Source organism: Cuculus canorus, chromosome Z (genome assembly GCF_017976375.1).
Source record: "Cuculus canorus isolate bCucCan1 chromosome Z, bCucCan1.pri, whole genome shotgun sequence".
Lineage (NCBI taxonomy): Eukaryota > Metazoa > Chordata > Aves > Cuculiformes > Cuculidae > Cuculus > Cuculus canorus.
Genome location: NC_071441.1, coordinates 39,425,086 through 39,442,496, shown reverse-complemented (window position 1 = coordinate 39,442,496; position 17,411 = coordinate 39,425,086). Strand labels below are relative to the sequence as shown.

Sequence of the window (17,411 nt, the reverse complement as noted above, 5' to 3'; positions counted from 1 at the left end):
CTGAAAGCAAAATCTTTTCCCAGCAGCCAGGAAGCAAATGGTCAGCTTTTCAGAAGACTTCCAGCTTGATTCCCCAAGTAACCTTCAAGTGCAAATTAGCTTGACTCCCTTTAAAGAAGGCAAACAGTTAAAAGAGAATAGCTGTGTCCACCACAATGCAGACATTTTCATAAATTTTAAAGTTTGGATTATTCAAACTAGGTTGCAGGTCTTGCAGGGAGGAAATATTAGATTCTTGAAACGCAAGTAGCCAAGTGCCGTTTTGTACGCAGCACTGACCTGCTGTCAGAGATATGATGAACAGTCAGTGCCAACAGTGTCTACATATTAGAGTGTACCAATCTGCTGTACAAGTGGAGACAGCCACACAGCTGAAGTATCTAGAACTGCAAGATCTTAAATTGTTTTGCTCTAAATTCATCACAGAGTTTTTCAGTAAGCACTAATGTGCAAATGCTCCCGGTCAAGGAGAAAAAACCAAGCAGATAAGAAAAAGGACAAGAACCTCGGCCAAAAAAAACCAAAACCAAAAACAAAACATAGAAGAGTGAAAGAGAAGAAGCAGGGAGAAAAATAAAAGAGAGAAACGTATAGATCAGCAATCCAAAGAGTTTTGATGGAACATTTATGTATACTAAAGTAATAAAAATCTCTCCTTACCATTTTACTAGGTGATGCTAAAAAAAAAGACACTTCCAAACTATTTTCAACACGTTTAATATTATGCTTATTTTGAATAAAGGACTGATAGAAAGGTAAAGGTAGATGGTGTGTGAATCTCAGTTTAAACACACTTTTTAAACACAATGCCACTTGCTGGTCAGTAGTAGCAGAACAGAGGGTAAATTCGCATTAGTAATTCTCCATTTATAAGACCACAAAACCCACAAAAAGAAAAGAAGTTGCAAGTTGGAGGGGAGCAGAGAGCTCATGGAAGTGCTGACTAGTTAAAATTAGCATTGATATATGGTGGATTCTGTTCATCTCCCTTTGCCTATTCACACTGTCTGTGGAATGTTATGCTCCCCACCCCCCACCCGCACAGGGGGAACAGGCAATTTCTACACAGGAAATTTCTCCAGAGAGGTGAAGTTCCAAATCAGAAAGCTGTACTCACTATAGTAATGCTACCAACACTAAGATAAATTAAGCATACATAAAGAAGTTATACCTATTTTTTACCTTTTCCTTTCTCCTAAGGAAAACAAAGATATGCCTTATGTGACATGCATTTGCCTTCCTCCTAGGTGAATTCTTTGTCACTGAGCCACTGAACCACCTTCTCCGCTAATGCATCTTTTCAGGTCTATGAAAATTTGCCACTCAGTGGCTAAGCCTGTGCAAAAGGGCAGAGGATACCCCAATATTTACTTTTTGTGTGAGTTTTGGCATGTGCTGAAATGTAACAGAACAACAGGGAACACAGACTCCTACTTCTTGGATGAACAAAGCTACTGCACAAAATGGCAAGAACTATCGCAAAGCTGTTTTCTTTTGCTCAAAACAACAGCTAAAGATACCAAGTGACACCATTTAATTCAAACCTCACATTCAGGCTCATGTATTAGGCATTATTGGGAGGACTCATGAGGAGGACCATCTTCCTGAACACTAAGTTAATTTACATGCAGTAGAAGAATACCAAGATGTTCAGCCTCTCGAAAATGGCAATAATTCTGGTCAGACACTGTGAAAGTATTCAGAGCAAGTTTCACTGACACAGTAGGTAGCAACCCACATGGTGGGTGAAAAAGGGAATTAGTAATTCTGGTACCGCGCTCCTAGAGCTTGATAGCAATAGCATTCTGCTAGCACAGGTGACTAGATCTCAGACAGCTGCAAGAAAAAGAATTGTGACCAAGGTCACAGACTCCAGATGTTGCTATCCACTTCCATAAACAGCCTGAGCCCAGTTCTTCTCATGTGGATGAAGAAACTTCTAGACTTGGCTTTTCCCTTGCTGACTGCCAGGTGTGAGATTTCCTCCTATACTACAATCCCTGAAGATAACACATTAAGCACTTATTATGCTTCTTGTCAAAATTCTTCACTAGAGATACCAAATAAAGCCTATTTTTTTCCCTTATCTCAACTGTCTGTGGGATCCCATCAACTACCTGATGCACAGCCAAAACCAGCTCCTGATTTTCCCAGGAAGGAGTACCTCATTCCATTTCAGGCATTCATTTACTTTTGTGATCCCAAATCCACTGCTCCCTAATACTAGACGGAATTAAAGTAAATGCTACCAAGCAAATACTTAAATGCACTGCCATGTAACTCTTCATGCATTTCCTTTAAGATTCTGTTACTAAAACATATGCATGTGTTTTAGGAGAAAGTGTTTACCCCCTTTATTTACTACAAGCCACACTGAAAAAAATCAGATTAAGCTCAGTACAGTAATGCACAGCTCAACTGCACCAGAACCTGCAGTTAGGTGTATTCACTGTAAATTGTTTTCCCTTTTATCTCCCATTACTCACTAATGGACAGTAAAGAAGTCAGACATGAAATCAAGTTCTAAACTTACAGTAAGAAAAACGCACAGTCACCATTACAATACGTCAAGTGTTAGGCACTTTCACTGTCATTTTGATAACATCACATCTGAAAAAAATCCTCAGGTTAAACACTCAGTAACCTCACATCTGAGGCTCAAAACTTTTCTTTTGAGCAACAGCAGCTCTGTTTTCATGGTTACTCTTTTCTTCCCCCTTTTTCATTGAAAGTGGAAGTTTATACATATACATTCTATACACATATTTGGGAATTATACCAGGCTGTCTTGCCATCAAGACCATTTTCTTGCAAAGTAAAATCTCCCCAAAAAGTATGTTTTCAAAAAACTGCCATGGAAGAAAAAAAAGTGGCAAGCAAACATGGCAACACAAACACACTCAGAAACAACATATACAGAGCATGCTAGATAAAGCCTAATTCTCAAGACTACGGGAACTAAAAACACTTTCAATGCTAAAATCCTGCTATCAGTACTCCCACTTAGAGAAGACAAAGAATCTGTCTGCTACTGAAGCTGGAAAACATTCTGAGTTTACATAATCAGAACTCACATGCTTCCATTGAACAAAATACTTTAAGACAGACCATGCCTTTCTTGGAAAGACAATTGTAACTAAAAAGTTCAAACTATTTCTGTATTTTATTTTCTTTCCTTCCTCCTAAAAAACCTACACACAAGTAGACACAAGGAAAAAAAAAACCAACAGAAAATAAATGCCTTAAAAAAGCCAGAGACTTCTGAAATTTACCCTGATTAATACTAGGACTTTCCTGCAACATACTTTGTAACTACATTCCAAAGAAGACAGTTCTTTTTATCAATTACACCACAAATTCAAAAACAGGCATGGACATGCATTTCTGATTGATACTATTACATCTGTTATAGTTGCAATGTTTTCTGTTTCCACTTTCTAGAAACACATTTTCTTCACCAACATACCTTATGCAGAGTACACTTCATACTATACAAAAAAAACCTAATATAAATTATACAGAATATGCTTTACACTGTAATATAAAATAAGATATATTATTATTATAAATAAATGAGTTGCAAAACCACATATCAAACCATATTCATGAAGAGACAAAAAGCTTCAGTTTTATTGAGTAAATCTAGTATAAGTCTGCAGAACCTGCAAGATTGTTCAACTATATTTATTTTCATGTTTTGCTCTGTATTCTAAGCTAGGTACACTCCAAAGTATTTTCAAAGCCAGAGCTCAGACTTCACTTATGCTCATCGTGAAGTTATTAATTCGAGAGATTTAAAAAGAGTAACCATGAACAGATGCACAGCAAACAAGTGATGTCCTTGCTGTACACTTATCAGATAGTGGAAGTAAGTCACTGAGCAAAACCTTTGTAAATGCTGCAGTATAAAAAAAAACCAACTAGTATGTGAAAATAGAAGGAATACAAAGGTTCAAAGTACAGAATTGTGTCAAAAAAAGCCAACAAATTAGAAAAATAAATGGAGAATAAGTATGAACAGACAAAATATGTAGTGACTTAAAATTTCACAAATGCTAGGCAGAAAAAAAAAGCTAAACCAAACCTCCCCACTAGATCAGGTGATAGCATTCTCAAGTATACTTCCAAAAGACTTCTACCTGCCACAAAGTTGACATGGGTCCCCTCAGTCCCAGTGCAGATTAAGTCAGAAGCAAACTGGCCTTTGATAGCATTCCATTTCACATACCCCATAGATTCAGATCTCGTTCAAAGGTCAAAATACTCTTTTTCAAGACACTGAAAAAGGCTGTTTAAAGAGAGCCATATAAAAAGACCACTGCATTCTTTCTGCTCTAGCATTCTTAATTCCAAAATACTATTTGTGGTTTACTTTATTAAACATAGAAGTAAACTGTTTGCAGGAACAGACTATTTGCCTAAACAAATTTACACTTGTAGGAATAGGATGTGCAGCAGCATGGGACAGCAAGTGTCACTGTCTCAGTACCAAAAAGCAAACTATCTAGAATGCTTGTAGAGAGCATGTGAGGACCACGACAAAATGCATACTAAATACAGCAAAACTCCACAAATATCCCTGCACAATATGGAAAACAGCAGTATGTTACTTGAGATTACACAAGAAACACTCTCTAACACAGCACAGTGCTCTTCCTTTACCAGCAGTAAGGACTGGCCACGGCTATTAATACAGAGGTGCTACCCCTACCTTCTCATCCCCTTGTACCATAAGGGAGACTAGACTGCCCCTTTGCAAGGGACTTAAACTACACCTTCGATAGCCCCTCTGGCCATTTAATCATTTACACATGACACTTTGTTTCCCAAATCAGCACCCCAGATGACAACTACCACAAGTATTTCTTTACATAATTTTTTTTTAACAAAAAACACTCCTATAATATTTTAAAGACATACAGACTAGCAAATTGATTGGACATGAACAACTTCCTTAACAAAAGCATGAGACTTAATGACTTAATGTTAGATTAAAACTCTCGAACTATTTTGACATGCCACAGTTATTTGAACTGTTTCAAATCCTGAAAGCTCAATCTACAGTACAATACATAAAGGTTTTGCTCATCTATAATTTAACGGTAGCTACTTAAAACTTCGGTAAATCCTTCAAACTTCACAACTAAATTTCAAGCTGACAAATCCTACATAACACTCAACCACAATCTAGTAAACAGAACCCATATACATGGAATTACAAGGAATGTGGCAGTGAAAATGTTTTATGAAGTTGCCTACTCCTAACTGAGTTACTTAACCACCTTCTAAAAACACTGGTAAAACAAAAACAGTCTTCCCACCCCATCCCTAATCTTACTCTGTGGAAGTGTCACAGGAATTAAAGTCCAAGTCAATAAATAGCACAGACAGAAAATTTTCAGGAGCAGCTGTTTCTTAAATTAAATCGTAAACTAATACAGAATGGTTTTGTGTATACACTAAACATCATCTCTTCGTAATACTTGAATACGCAGCAGTACAAAAAGCTTTTAGAATCATCAAAACAATATACCTAATGTTACATTAAAAGTATATATCCCATGAGAAAAAGTTTGTTCCAGCTACTAGAAAAACTAGCAATGCTTTCCTAATGCTTAAAGCTAGCTATCTCCTCTAAGCAGCAAAAACATGTCAAATTTTTGATGGAAGTGTGTCTAATTTTCAAATTCAAAATAATATCAAAAGGCTAACAACCTCTACTAGAAAAAAAAATGCTTCCAAAATTGCTGCATTGCAGCAAGGTACTAACTCTTGGATGTGACTGGATAAACTGCAGTATATACTTGGACATTCAAACTGACATACGTCAAGCTTCACAGAAGACTGAAGCACCAAAGCCTTGTACAGCAGCCCGCCAACTTGCAGCCGATTAGGACCAGTTCACTTAACTGTAAAACAGTCTGATACATGTAGCCAAAAAAAACTGTAAATGCCCAATACTGATTCCCTTTAAAAGAAAAGTGCATTTATTGGAAAAAAATACTAAAATAAGACAACTACACATTATTTCTTGCCTGGAAAGAAGCTCCTAGAAAGTTACTGGCATAGCAAGCATAAGGTTACTCCTCAAGATATGACAAACTTGCCATCAGCAGGCTCACAGAGTATCACATTCAAAGCTTGCATGACTTAGGTTCACATAAAAAACGCAGAAGTCAGCTGCTTCTTGCCCAGCTAGCATAACCCTTTCATCCCTTTCATCAGGTAGAAGGGGAATGGCACAGGAAAGGAGGCAATAAAAATAGCCAGGAGGGAAAGGACAATCATAGCAGAAACAGTAATTTTCCCCAGCTCTTGGAAATGCTTCATTGAGCCAGTGCTAAACATCAGAGGTGCTTTCCAGCTCCTAACCCAGTGCCTGCTCCTTTGGCTTATGCTGTCTTGATGGCTAACATTAGTTTGTAAATAAATGAATCCAAACATCTCAACGTGCCACTTCACCAGCCGAGTTAAAGCAAACGCCCAAGTCTGGTTTTAATCCAGAAGGAAGAAAAAAAAAACCAAAAACCAAAACAGAAAAAAATCTCTGGCTCCATGTGGCTCCCTTCAAATCCATTATTACGCAGAAACAGAATTATCTCACAATCCATAAAACGCTCAGCAACCATTCTTGCTTTCAAAACCTTGATTTGTACCACTTAGCTATGAGCTACACTTGAAGCAATTAAAACAATATTAGCTACCTCTAGTACATAAACCCTTGGACCATCCTGCTTTTCCTAAGCTGTGAGGTTGTTTTAAAGATTCAGTGAAAATCTACATATGCCTTTCAATGCATTAAGCTTTTAGGATGACAGTTTCAGGACTTGCATCTCTGCAGATGCTGCAAAAGAAAGGATAGATGTTTGGGTGCTCTCCTACTCCCCCTTATCTCCAGTCTATGTTTGTTATAAAACTGTTATTTCCAAACGTGAACCACACTGCATTGTCCATATATCCAGGGCACACACCAAACAGTTCATAATCTTCTTGAAGCTTAACACAGGATATCGGGCAGTTAAGCTGTGGATAGTGGCAGGGCTTGAAAACATACCCAGAGACACACTGCCACTACAAATCCTTCCTAAGCACTGACACAAGCAGCTGCCTTGTTCAGCAGCTCGCTCCAAGAAACCTGACTTCCTCTTTAAGTTGCTAAAGGAGTTTCAACTCTGATTACTACAGCTAAACTCCACATCCAGGGTGACACAAGCAGTACTTGGTTCTTTCAGACACCAGCAATTCATATTAGGAGCAACCTCCTAAGAGCAAGCAGCTCACAGATACTGCAATTCAAGAAGTTTCAACTAACTTACTGAGAGCCAAAAAACAGGTGGTTCCCAGATCTGTGCAGCACAGTATCATCACAAAATCTAAAGACTGCAAAGTCTCTAATCATAAGATACACTGCTGACAAGTCGTTGAGTGAGAAGCTGAATGCCTTCTGTTAACTGAAACCTAAACACGAGATGAAATAGCAAGCCCATTCTGTAAACCGAGAGGACTTCAGCGAGCCGCCTTCTGAGTATTCCCTCTCCAAGCGTAGCTTCTCACACAGTTTCAAGAAAGTTACTCCCAGCAGCAGTAAGCTAATATAAATCAGTTGATTGTGTGTTGCCATCTGCTGACAAAATAGCTGAATACTTTTCAAGTTCAAAAGCCTCCGTTAGGAAGGCAATTTGTGAATTTCTTGAAAACTTATAATGAGCACTGCTATCTCGAACACCTGAACTGAAAGCTAAACCTGACAGGAGGTATGACTTACATAAACATAGGTCGGGTATCACTTCACACACTAAGACTACTCCCATTTTGGAAAAAAAAAAATAATAAAAGGAGAAATGTACTCATAGGAAGCTTTCAGCAAATAAGATGCAGGTCTCTTAGTTTATGCTGTCATAAAAAACACACAGTAATGATCTGAGACATCAGAAACTACCAATAAGAATTTGTTCTGCTGAAATATGGGCACCTGATAAAATGATCTTTATGTTAAACAGAACAGTCTCCAGAAAAGATTACCTCAACGTTCCCTTTCCCCAAACATAAAAAGATGTTCCAACACAGACTTGTGCTCACCATGCACATCACGAGGCATAATTTCCAGAACAACTCCCAGGTCACAAGTATGATTTCACCGAAGGATTAACCAGAAGGTGGGGCCATCCCACCAGCACCATCCCGTCACCCACCATTATGCGCAGCATCAAACACACATAGCAAAAGCCACCGGCAAAACAGGGCAGCCTTTTCACGAAATACAACCTATAAAAGGAGTTCACGCTGATACCTCTCTAAAGTAGCACCACTGCTGGGAATATGCTCCTTAAGGAGCTAATTCAACGCCCTGGTGACAAAAACAGGGCAGCCTTTTCACGAGATACAACCTATAAAAGGAGTTCATGCGTATATCTCTCTAAAGCATCACTGCTGAGAATACACACGTCGAGGAGCTAATTCAACGCGCCGGCGATGAAAACAGGGCAGCCTTTTCACCAAGTAGAACCTGTACAGGGAGTTCATGCAGGTATCTCGTTAAAGTAGCATCATCAGCGGGAATACGCCCGTTGAGGAGCTAATTCGATGCCCTGGTGATAGAAAAACAGGCGTCCACCTCACGGCCCTCGCGCGGCGCTGCGGAGGTTCCACAGCGGTTTTACCGCACGCAGGTGCAGCGCAGCGCTCCCTGTAACACGCAAAGAAAAGCTTACGGCTCCGAGGGCGCACGGCGGGAGTTTATCTAGGTCAGGAGCCCTCGGTATCTGGCTGAGCTCGGCGCCTGAAGCGGCTCGGCACCGGAGCGGAGGAACGCTCCCGCGAGAGGAGGCAGGAGAACGGAGTGCAGCCCGCGGGATGCAACCGACCCCGCACCCGCGGAGCGGCTCGCCCTGTCTCAGCCCCGCACAAAGCCCCGCCGCCCGCCCCCCAAGTTCCGCGGCACCGGCGTCAGTGCGGGGGGAGGGGTGTCACTTCACCTCCGAGGGCGGCGGCTGGGGGTGAGGGCGTCGTCCCGCAGCCCCTCCTTGGGAGAAGGAGAGAGAGGGTCAAGGCGGTACAACGTACCAGCGCCCGCCGCCGCCCCGGCGTCTTCATGCCGCCCGCAGGGACCCGCCCCGCGCGCGCCCCGCCCCGCGCACGCGCCCCGCGACGCCGCCGCGACGAGGGGCGGGGGGGGCGGGCGAGGAGGTCCGGGTTGGGGAGCGAGTGGGGCGGTGGAGCCGCATCGTCCGCCGCGGGGCGGAAGGCTGAGCGCTCGAAACTCAGTCATAAGAGGGAGAGGGTTCGTTCTTTTCCTTTCCCCCCACCCCGTCTTTCTCCTTGCAAACCTTTTCTAAAGACGCTGCATGCGCGTTACATTTCATGATATCAGGAGGCCCAGGGGAGGCCTTATTGCTCTCTACAGCTACCTGAAAGGCGGTTGTAGCGGGGTGGGTGCTGGTTGCTTCTTCGCAGTGACAGGGTGCAGGACAAGGGGGAATGGCCTCAAGCTGCGCCAGAGGAGGTTCAGGCTGGACATCAGGAAAAAATTTTTTACATAAAGGGTCATCGGGCACTGGCAGAGGCTGCCCAGGGAGGGGGTTGAGTCACCATCCCTGGATTTAAAAAACGAGTAGACGAGGTGCTCAGAGACATGATTTAGTGGCAGATAGGAATTGCTGGACTCAATGATCCAACAGGTCTTGTCCAACCTGGTGATTCTATGACACTATGATTATAGAAAATTAAGGACCAGTACTTGGGCGTGCTGGTCGATGAGAAGCTCGACATGAGCCAGCAACGTGCGCTCGCAGCCCAGAAGGCCAAACATGTCCTGCGCTGCATCAAAAGAAGCATGGCCAGTGTGGAGGGAGGTGATTCTGCTCCTCTGTTCCTCTCTTGTGAGACTTCATCTGGAGTATTGTGTCCAGTTCTGGAATCCTCAACATAAGAAGTATATGGAGTTGTTGGAACAGCTCCACAAGAGGGCTACAAAGATGATCAGAGGGCTGGAGCACCTCCTATACGAGGGAGCTGGACTTGTTCAGCCTGGAGAATGCTCTGAGGAGACCTTATAACCACCTTCCAGTACCTGAAGGGGACCTAAAAGAAAGCTGGGGAGGGACTTTTTACAAGGGCATGTAGTGATAGGACAAGGGGGAAATATCTTTAAATTGGAAGGGGAAAGATCATATTAGACATCAGGAAGAATTTTGTCACAGTAAGAGTAGTGAGGCAGTTCCACAGGTTGCCCTGGGAAGCTGTGGCTGCCCCATCCCTGGAGGTGTTCAAGACCAGGTTGGATGGGGCCTTGGGCAGCCTGGTCTAGTGGGAGGTGTCCCTGCCCGTGGCAGGGGGATTGCAATTAGATGATCTTTAAGGTTGCTTCCAACCCAAACCATTCTATGATGCTATGAAATTAACCTCTGTGTGCTGACTATTGCCCATGATCTCTGAAAGAGAGCTGTTTAATCTACCTCTCTGACACTTTTTAATCTGTAACAACAAAGAAGTAACATTTCCTTGCTCACAAAGTTCCTCAAGTGAACAAAGGAAACTGCTAAGAAATCTGAGGTCACATCTCTATACTGATAGTTTACAAGCCTTAAAAAGGTGGAGCGGCCCTTCAGTGAGGGCTGGCAATCTGAAATCCGGTTCAAATCTTATTTCTAGCCATAGTGGCTAATGGTACAGGCACAATCCCTAATAGAATAGAATCATAGAATCATAGAATAGTCAGGGTTGGAAGGGACCTTAAAGATCATCTAGATCCAACACCCCTGCCATGGTCAGGGACACATCCCACTAGAAATAGAAAGACACAAGGTTCATTTCCCAATAACGTTATTATAATTGTGGAGTTACTCATTCCAATACTTAGCAGTAAAAAGCAGATTTCAGATCCTTTAAATTGTATGCGCTTTTACTCATCTCACCTTTCAAAGTTCCCACATCTAGCTACAGCATTTGCAGCTACTGTCTTACACACTATAATTTATACCCCTCACAAAGACAGGAACAAAGATGTCCAAAATTTTTCTGCTGGCTTGGAAGTAGCTGTGCATTTTGGGTGACAGCTCTTCCTAGGGGTGATTTACCTGAAGAATTATCTGCAGTTACTGTGTTACACCTTTAACTCCAAGGCTGTTACAGTGTTAGAAAAGTCAGTTCTCTATATCACCCATGCAACCATCCACAGATGATCTGCCCAGAGAACGTACACATCTGTACCTTCCGGACAGAGAACAAAGCTGCTTTACTGGCAAGTCAGCAGAAACCGCTTAAGTTAGGAGTAGGGGAGTACGGCTGCCGATCTCTGCTAAACAGGGCATACCAGTCCTCCTGTCTGAGTCTGGTTAAATACAGTGGTGTCTAGCTAACTAGCATCAGCCAGTTTCTACCCATTAAATCAAGACAGTCAACTAGAGTTTTAGTAGACTTAATTCAAGTTTGAAGTAGTGTAGCATATTCTTTAGTCCTTTATCATATAATTTCTGCATAAATGCTTGGTTGCATTTTCTTAGGTTTCCTTCCCACCAAATTAACATGAATGGATAGGAGTGATTAAGGCATACAACCAGTCATCCTGGATTTTATTACTCGCTTAGTCTTTATCCAGCAAATAATTCAACATTAATTATGCTTCCTAGAACTTGTAAACCTATGGGTTATGATCAGAAAATATGCATGTATTTGGAGGGAGATTCCTCCCTCTCCTACCTTACTGGTTTCTTCAGTCATCTAGCATGGAGGAGAAGAATGCGAAGTATCAAAATGCAGGAATTCGCCAGCACAGCAGCAACATGTAGAAACAGTCTCACTTGTTCCCTAGCAGTGGTCACATTGGATGACAGTTAAGAGCCAATGCTTTAAAACAGCAAACAGTACAGCTACAGGTTCCCTGTGAAGTTCTAGTCATGGAATTATTTTAAATGCATAACTTTGTCTAAAGCAAAGCAGAAGACGTGGAATAAATTCAAGTATGACTCAGGCGAAGATAAAAATAGTGTCAGGCAGGTTCTGGCAGGGAAAGAGCAAATAACTGGGGGGGGTGTAGATAAAAATCTATCTTTTTTTTTTTTTTTTTAAAGCTGAAGTCAAAGGCAGTTTACTTAGCTAAGAAAAGATTTTTAAACAGCTCTGTATGTGTCCTGGCATAAAACAAAAATAAGACGGGTAAAAATGGGAGAATTCTCTACTGAAGAAAGAGGACACATCAGGTTTAGTGTAAGACTGGCAAAAAGTGTAATTTCTTGTAAGAATAAATGAGTGATAGTAGTGTGCTTAACACAAAGACTTGTATAAGTCACTGAAACCCATCAACTTGTCTCACTGTTAATGCTAACAAAGAATGCAGAAGATAAATGTTTTCTCTTTTTTTTGGGGTGCTGCATTTAACTTAATTATTTCACCCAAAAGATTGTTTGGTGCAGAACTCTTTATTTTTTTACTTGCTAAACATCTATCTATGGGAAGTTAAAGGTCATTATTTTATTGGAGCTTGGGTTTTTTGTTTTGTTCTTTTTTTTTTTTGGCAGGTAAAGTGATTCTAAGTTTAAGATTGATTTCTACAGAGAACAAGTTTACATTTAAAAAACTTGACTCCAGTGTACAAATGTAGTAGCAGACCACTGTTGTTCATATTTGCATAATAATTCTTACCAATTCAGGTGCAGTTTACCTACATGAGGCTGGAGGAATCTGCCCTGGCTTTCTTGTTTTCAAACACATGACTGTGTGCAAAAGTGACTATTTTATCCATAGACTCTTTTATAAAGATATATTTGAAAATCATGTTAAACAGTACAATTCTGAACATTTATCTGATCCTATCAAGTAAATGTAATCGTTCATTATTATTTTGATTTCACAAAATTTTACAACATTTCAAGTAAAATATTTAACAGGCAGATAAGATTATTGCAAACAATTAACATTTTATTTAGCCAGAGAAAATATTAACTCCGTAGTGTTTTGAAAACAAGGTGATAGCAAATGATATTGCCTTTAAGTGAAAGCTGGATGGCGAGCCGGGCACTCTTCTCTGAAAACAGCAGAACAGTAATACTGTCTTGTGGAGCAGAATGAGTTGCACACTGTATTAGGTCTTTGATTTGGTATTCGGAGGGAATTCTGTTATAGGAACATACTTATTAATGGGACAATCTAAGCACTTAGAAAGAAATAAAAAATTTCTATCTACACACAACATAAAAAGGCAAGGACATCAGAAATGTTTGGCATAATAAGCTAAAAAGGCAGCTTAAACATTTACACAAATCACATTGCATTGATTTAGTATTTTTGACAAGGTGATACAAGTAATGAATCGAGCTGCAGATTGCCAATGTTTATTCAGAGGTACAAATTTTCAAAGACAAGCTCCCCACTCCAGTTGCACCAAATGTGCAACTGCACATTTGCAGTCTTTTGAAATCAATATTTACCACTATGTAAGGAGTACAGTGTGACTTCCAGGATCAGACCATACAGCTACAATATTTACAAATAATTTTAAAAGTTTATGGTTATTCGCTCTGTGAGCAGGAAGAGCAAGGAGGGTAAGAAAAAGTTCTTAGAAATACTTTGATGAATAACAACTTGCAAGCATTATGATAAGATCCTATCCTCTTCCTTTGTAATTATCACCTGTCTAATAATTGTTCCCTATTGAATCTTAAGCTGTACTAGTTAAATCTGCCTTGCCTGTTTCTAAACTCCTACATACTGAACATATCCAGTTGGTTGCAGATAATGATAATGGCTACCAGTTTTCCTTAACTCTGAAAAAACAATCACTCCCTCATTTGAAAGCCAGCACTTGTTTCTGTATACACACTGGAGAATTTGTTCTTGGTTTTTTATCTGTAGATAGGTCATTCCTTCCTCACCATTAGAACATTTGGTACTCTTCCAACATAGCCTCTGTTCTTTTTCACCTTTGAGAAGATCTTTTGTGCTCTCTTATGTGTGTATTTCAGTGCATACAAAAGCATTTCAGTTCAACTTCACATCTGTGGCACATTCAGTTGCTCTTGCTTCTGTAATACTACAAATGAAATAACCATCAAATAGTCTTTGCACAGAGAAGTTCAGAACATATAAATTTGTACCCTGGTGGATATTTTCATCTATGTATTCTGGGGAGTGGGGGTGGAAGGGAGAGGCTGTTGTTGAATGAATCTCATGTATTTCAGTCAAACAAGAACCTCCATACTCAGAGGTTTAAAAAAAAAAAGTATATAGTTTAATTTTTGTACTGAGGGCAATATGTTGCTGCTTCTTCATATCCTGACTACTATGATAGGTATTTTTAGTTATATCAGTGCACCAGATTTTGACAGTTTGTATTAGGACAAAGCTGTCAGCTAAGTACTATGAAGCTGCCATCTGGGGCAGTTTTTCAAGCTGTTTTGGTTTGGTTTTAAACAGGGCCTTCATCTGGAATAGCCTTTGGTAAATTCCTTTATATACAGGCACATTAAAGAACAGCAGGAATTAAAATAGACTTTGGCCTAGCTGAAGGTCACCTTCTTTCTATTTATGACAGTATTTGCATACTTCCACTTATCTCCATTTTCCATTTCTCCCTGCACCAATTACTTTCATTAACAAAGGCATCCACAGCAATGGTAAGTTCCTGAAAAATCAACCATACATTAAGCATGGCGAAAGGTAAATAATCATCTTCAAAATAGACAGAGATAACTACTTAGTGAAAGCTAACTGAAAGTATCTTGCAGTGATACTAACATCACTAAAGTGAACTCTCTCTTCACACAATAACACTTCTTGAGGAAGAGGAGGGTACTCTGTGTAACTCAGAAAATTATAAACAAACCATGTAATTTAGTACAACTGGGTCAATATGTAACTCTACATACTCTCGATAATTTGAGCAAACAAGGGAGCCTTATCTCTTAAATCTGCCTTCAGTTATTTAGCATGTTTTAAGAATAGCACCTAGAGCATAAGAGGAATACATTATAAACAGACAAAACTTACTGGTAAACTATATTTTTCTATTTGATTTAATTGACCTTTGTGCACACAGCACTTCAAAGGCCACAGGTGCTTTTTTGCTTGTTCCAGTCAAAATTCCTTTTACAGGATATCTAACCTGACCATTGTGTGGTTCTGTGACTTTTGTTTTCTTGATCTGAGCAGTAGAGGACAAGTTTGCTCATTTCTCTTCTTAAGTATCCTTAAGAAATTCATAATGTTTTAGTATGAGCTTCTGCAGTGTAAAAATAGACACTGTATTAGAAACTCATGCAAAATACATCAGTACCCTGAAAACTAATTTAACGTGACTTTGGAAAGACAAAAATAGCAGGCAGTCAACTGACTACACCCTAAACTGGTACACGGTTAGCTGAAGTTTTCTTAAACAAAGCAGCCTACTTAAGTCAAGTATATGATGGCATGTTCTTACTGTATTACAGGAACAAAGGCACTCCACAGTTAGCACTGCAACAAGTTCCTCAATTCTTACATTTAATCTTCTCCACTTCACTAAGAAGGAAGTACATGACATGTTCTGCAACCAACCAAGAATTATCTGGGGGTTGCCTTTCTTTTCTGTTTTGCTTAACATTGAGGGCTACCTTGTAGATTCTACACGTAAGTGTTTGTCTAAGAAAAAGAGGGGTACTTCTGTATTAAACACTAAGGCATTTTAAAAAGTAGTAATTCTTGTAGTCTATGTCCCAGCAAAATAATTGTGTGTAACCTAAAATCAAATAAAAAATGATTTTATTTCTCTTGATTTTCCCACGTGAGTATTGCATGTATTGAAAGTTTGATGAGTCCTTCAGAGCATTCAATCAATGCACTTCATAGTATTCTAACCAGTTAAAATCCTTTGATGTTCTTGAAACAAAGCATCTCCACTTAGGGGTTACTGCCCTGAACAAATTAACTTTTTTAACTGCTGTGGTCATTTCACACACACATAACCAAACTGCTGTTCATTTTTGATGCCCAGCATTTTTGCCAAGAGAAGCAATACGTGCTTAGAGTTAGTTAGGATGCATCCATTGGTCTACAAGGAACCTGACTGAGATCGCAAATATGACTTCACAAAAGCAAGGTCCTAATTGCTACCATCCATCCTGTGCAGAAACACAAACAGGTATTAGCTAACGGAAGCATCTGTGACAAGCTTCAAATATACTACCTATTCAGAAACTAGTTGTCATTAAATATTGGGGTTCTGTGTTAATTTCATAGTTAAAAATTGTTACAGATAGTTACATCAGCTACAGCTCTTCTGTCTTGAAATTAGAAATATAATTCCTCACAAAATCAAGAGCCTTCTATCGCTGTTTTCTGTGTTAAAGAAGAGACGACTAGCTTTCATTTACAGATGTTTTAACCACCATCAGGTTCAATAATAACGATCTTCTCTTTGCCACCATAACCTTAAGATTGTTACAAGGTGTCTATTACCGTAGAGTTGGATATCACCCAGGAATTAAGTACAAGTACAGTGCATCTGTGAAATACGAGACATTTCAACACCATTGAACTAAAGACAGCAGGTAAAGTAGGTATTGTCATTGGTTTAACAGGAGCTCACACTGCGTTTCTCCTCTTGCTTTCCTCCAAGAAGAAATAAATGCTCTTACTTAGAGCACATTGAACAGAAATGGTGGTGTGTGAAATTAGCATTTTCATTTTAAAATCCAACTACTTCCTCATAACTTTGGAGGCAGTACCTACTTCCACTAGCCTCTATTTGGTTACATTAACTACCGCAGGGATTTTTACACCAGTGATCTCTGCCAGAAAAACTGGGAGCATTCAGGTTTTACATTTTGAAAATTTAATAAAGATCAAATGAAGTCCATACTAGGACCAATGCTGTTTAATATCTTCATCAATTATATAGACAGCAAGATTAAGCAGAACCCCAGCAAGTCTGCAGATGACAAAAGCTGAGTGGTGCAGTTGCCACACCAGAAGGACAGACAGTATGTCACTCAGAGAGACCTGGACAAGCTGGAGAAGTGGGCCTGTGTGAACCTCATGAGGTTCAACAAGGCCAAGTGCAAGGTCCTACACCTGGGTCAGGGCAATCCCCAGTTTCAGTACACGATGGGGGATGATGTGATTGAGAGCAGCCCTGCAGAGAAGGACTTGGGGGTGCTGGTCAATAAGAAGCTCAACATGAGCCAGCAATGTGTGCTCACAGCCCAGGCGGCCAACCGTGTCCTGGGCTGCATCAAAAGAAGCGTGGCCAGCAGATCAAGGGAGGTGATTCTGCCCCTCTATTCCGCTCTTGTGAGACCTCATTTGGATTATTGTGTCCAGTTCTGAAATCCTCAACATAAGAAGGATACGGAGCCATTGGAACGTGTCCAGAGGAGGGCTACAAAGATGATCAGAGGGCTGGAGCACCTTCTGTACAAGAACAGGCTGAGAGAGTTTGG

General features: G+C 40.3%; 1 protein-coding gene across 7 annotated transcripts in view; it reads right to left on the bottom strand.

Annotated features, from left to right (window-relative positions):
* Positions 1 to 9,113, bottom strand: part of AGTPBP1 (ATP/GTP binding carboxypeptidase 1) — a 62,387-nt gene extending 53,274 nt beyond the window's left edge. For 6 of the 7 annotated variants that reach the window (XR_008447742.1, XR_008447743.1, XM_054054183.1 and 3 more), the window contains exons 1-2: positions 8,976 to 9,113; positions 1 to 108 (exon numbers count right to left, since the gene is read on the bottom strand). The gene's annotated coding sequence lies outside the window, so the exon portion shown is untranslated. The remainder of the gene's footprint in view (positions 109 to 8,975) is intronic. The other variant, XM_054054184.1, reaches the window with a different exon arrangement.
* Between the last annotated feature and the right edge of the window lie 8,298 nt (positions 9,114 to 17,411).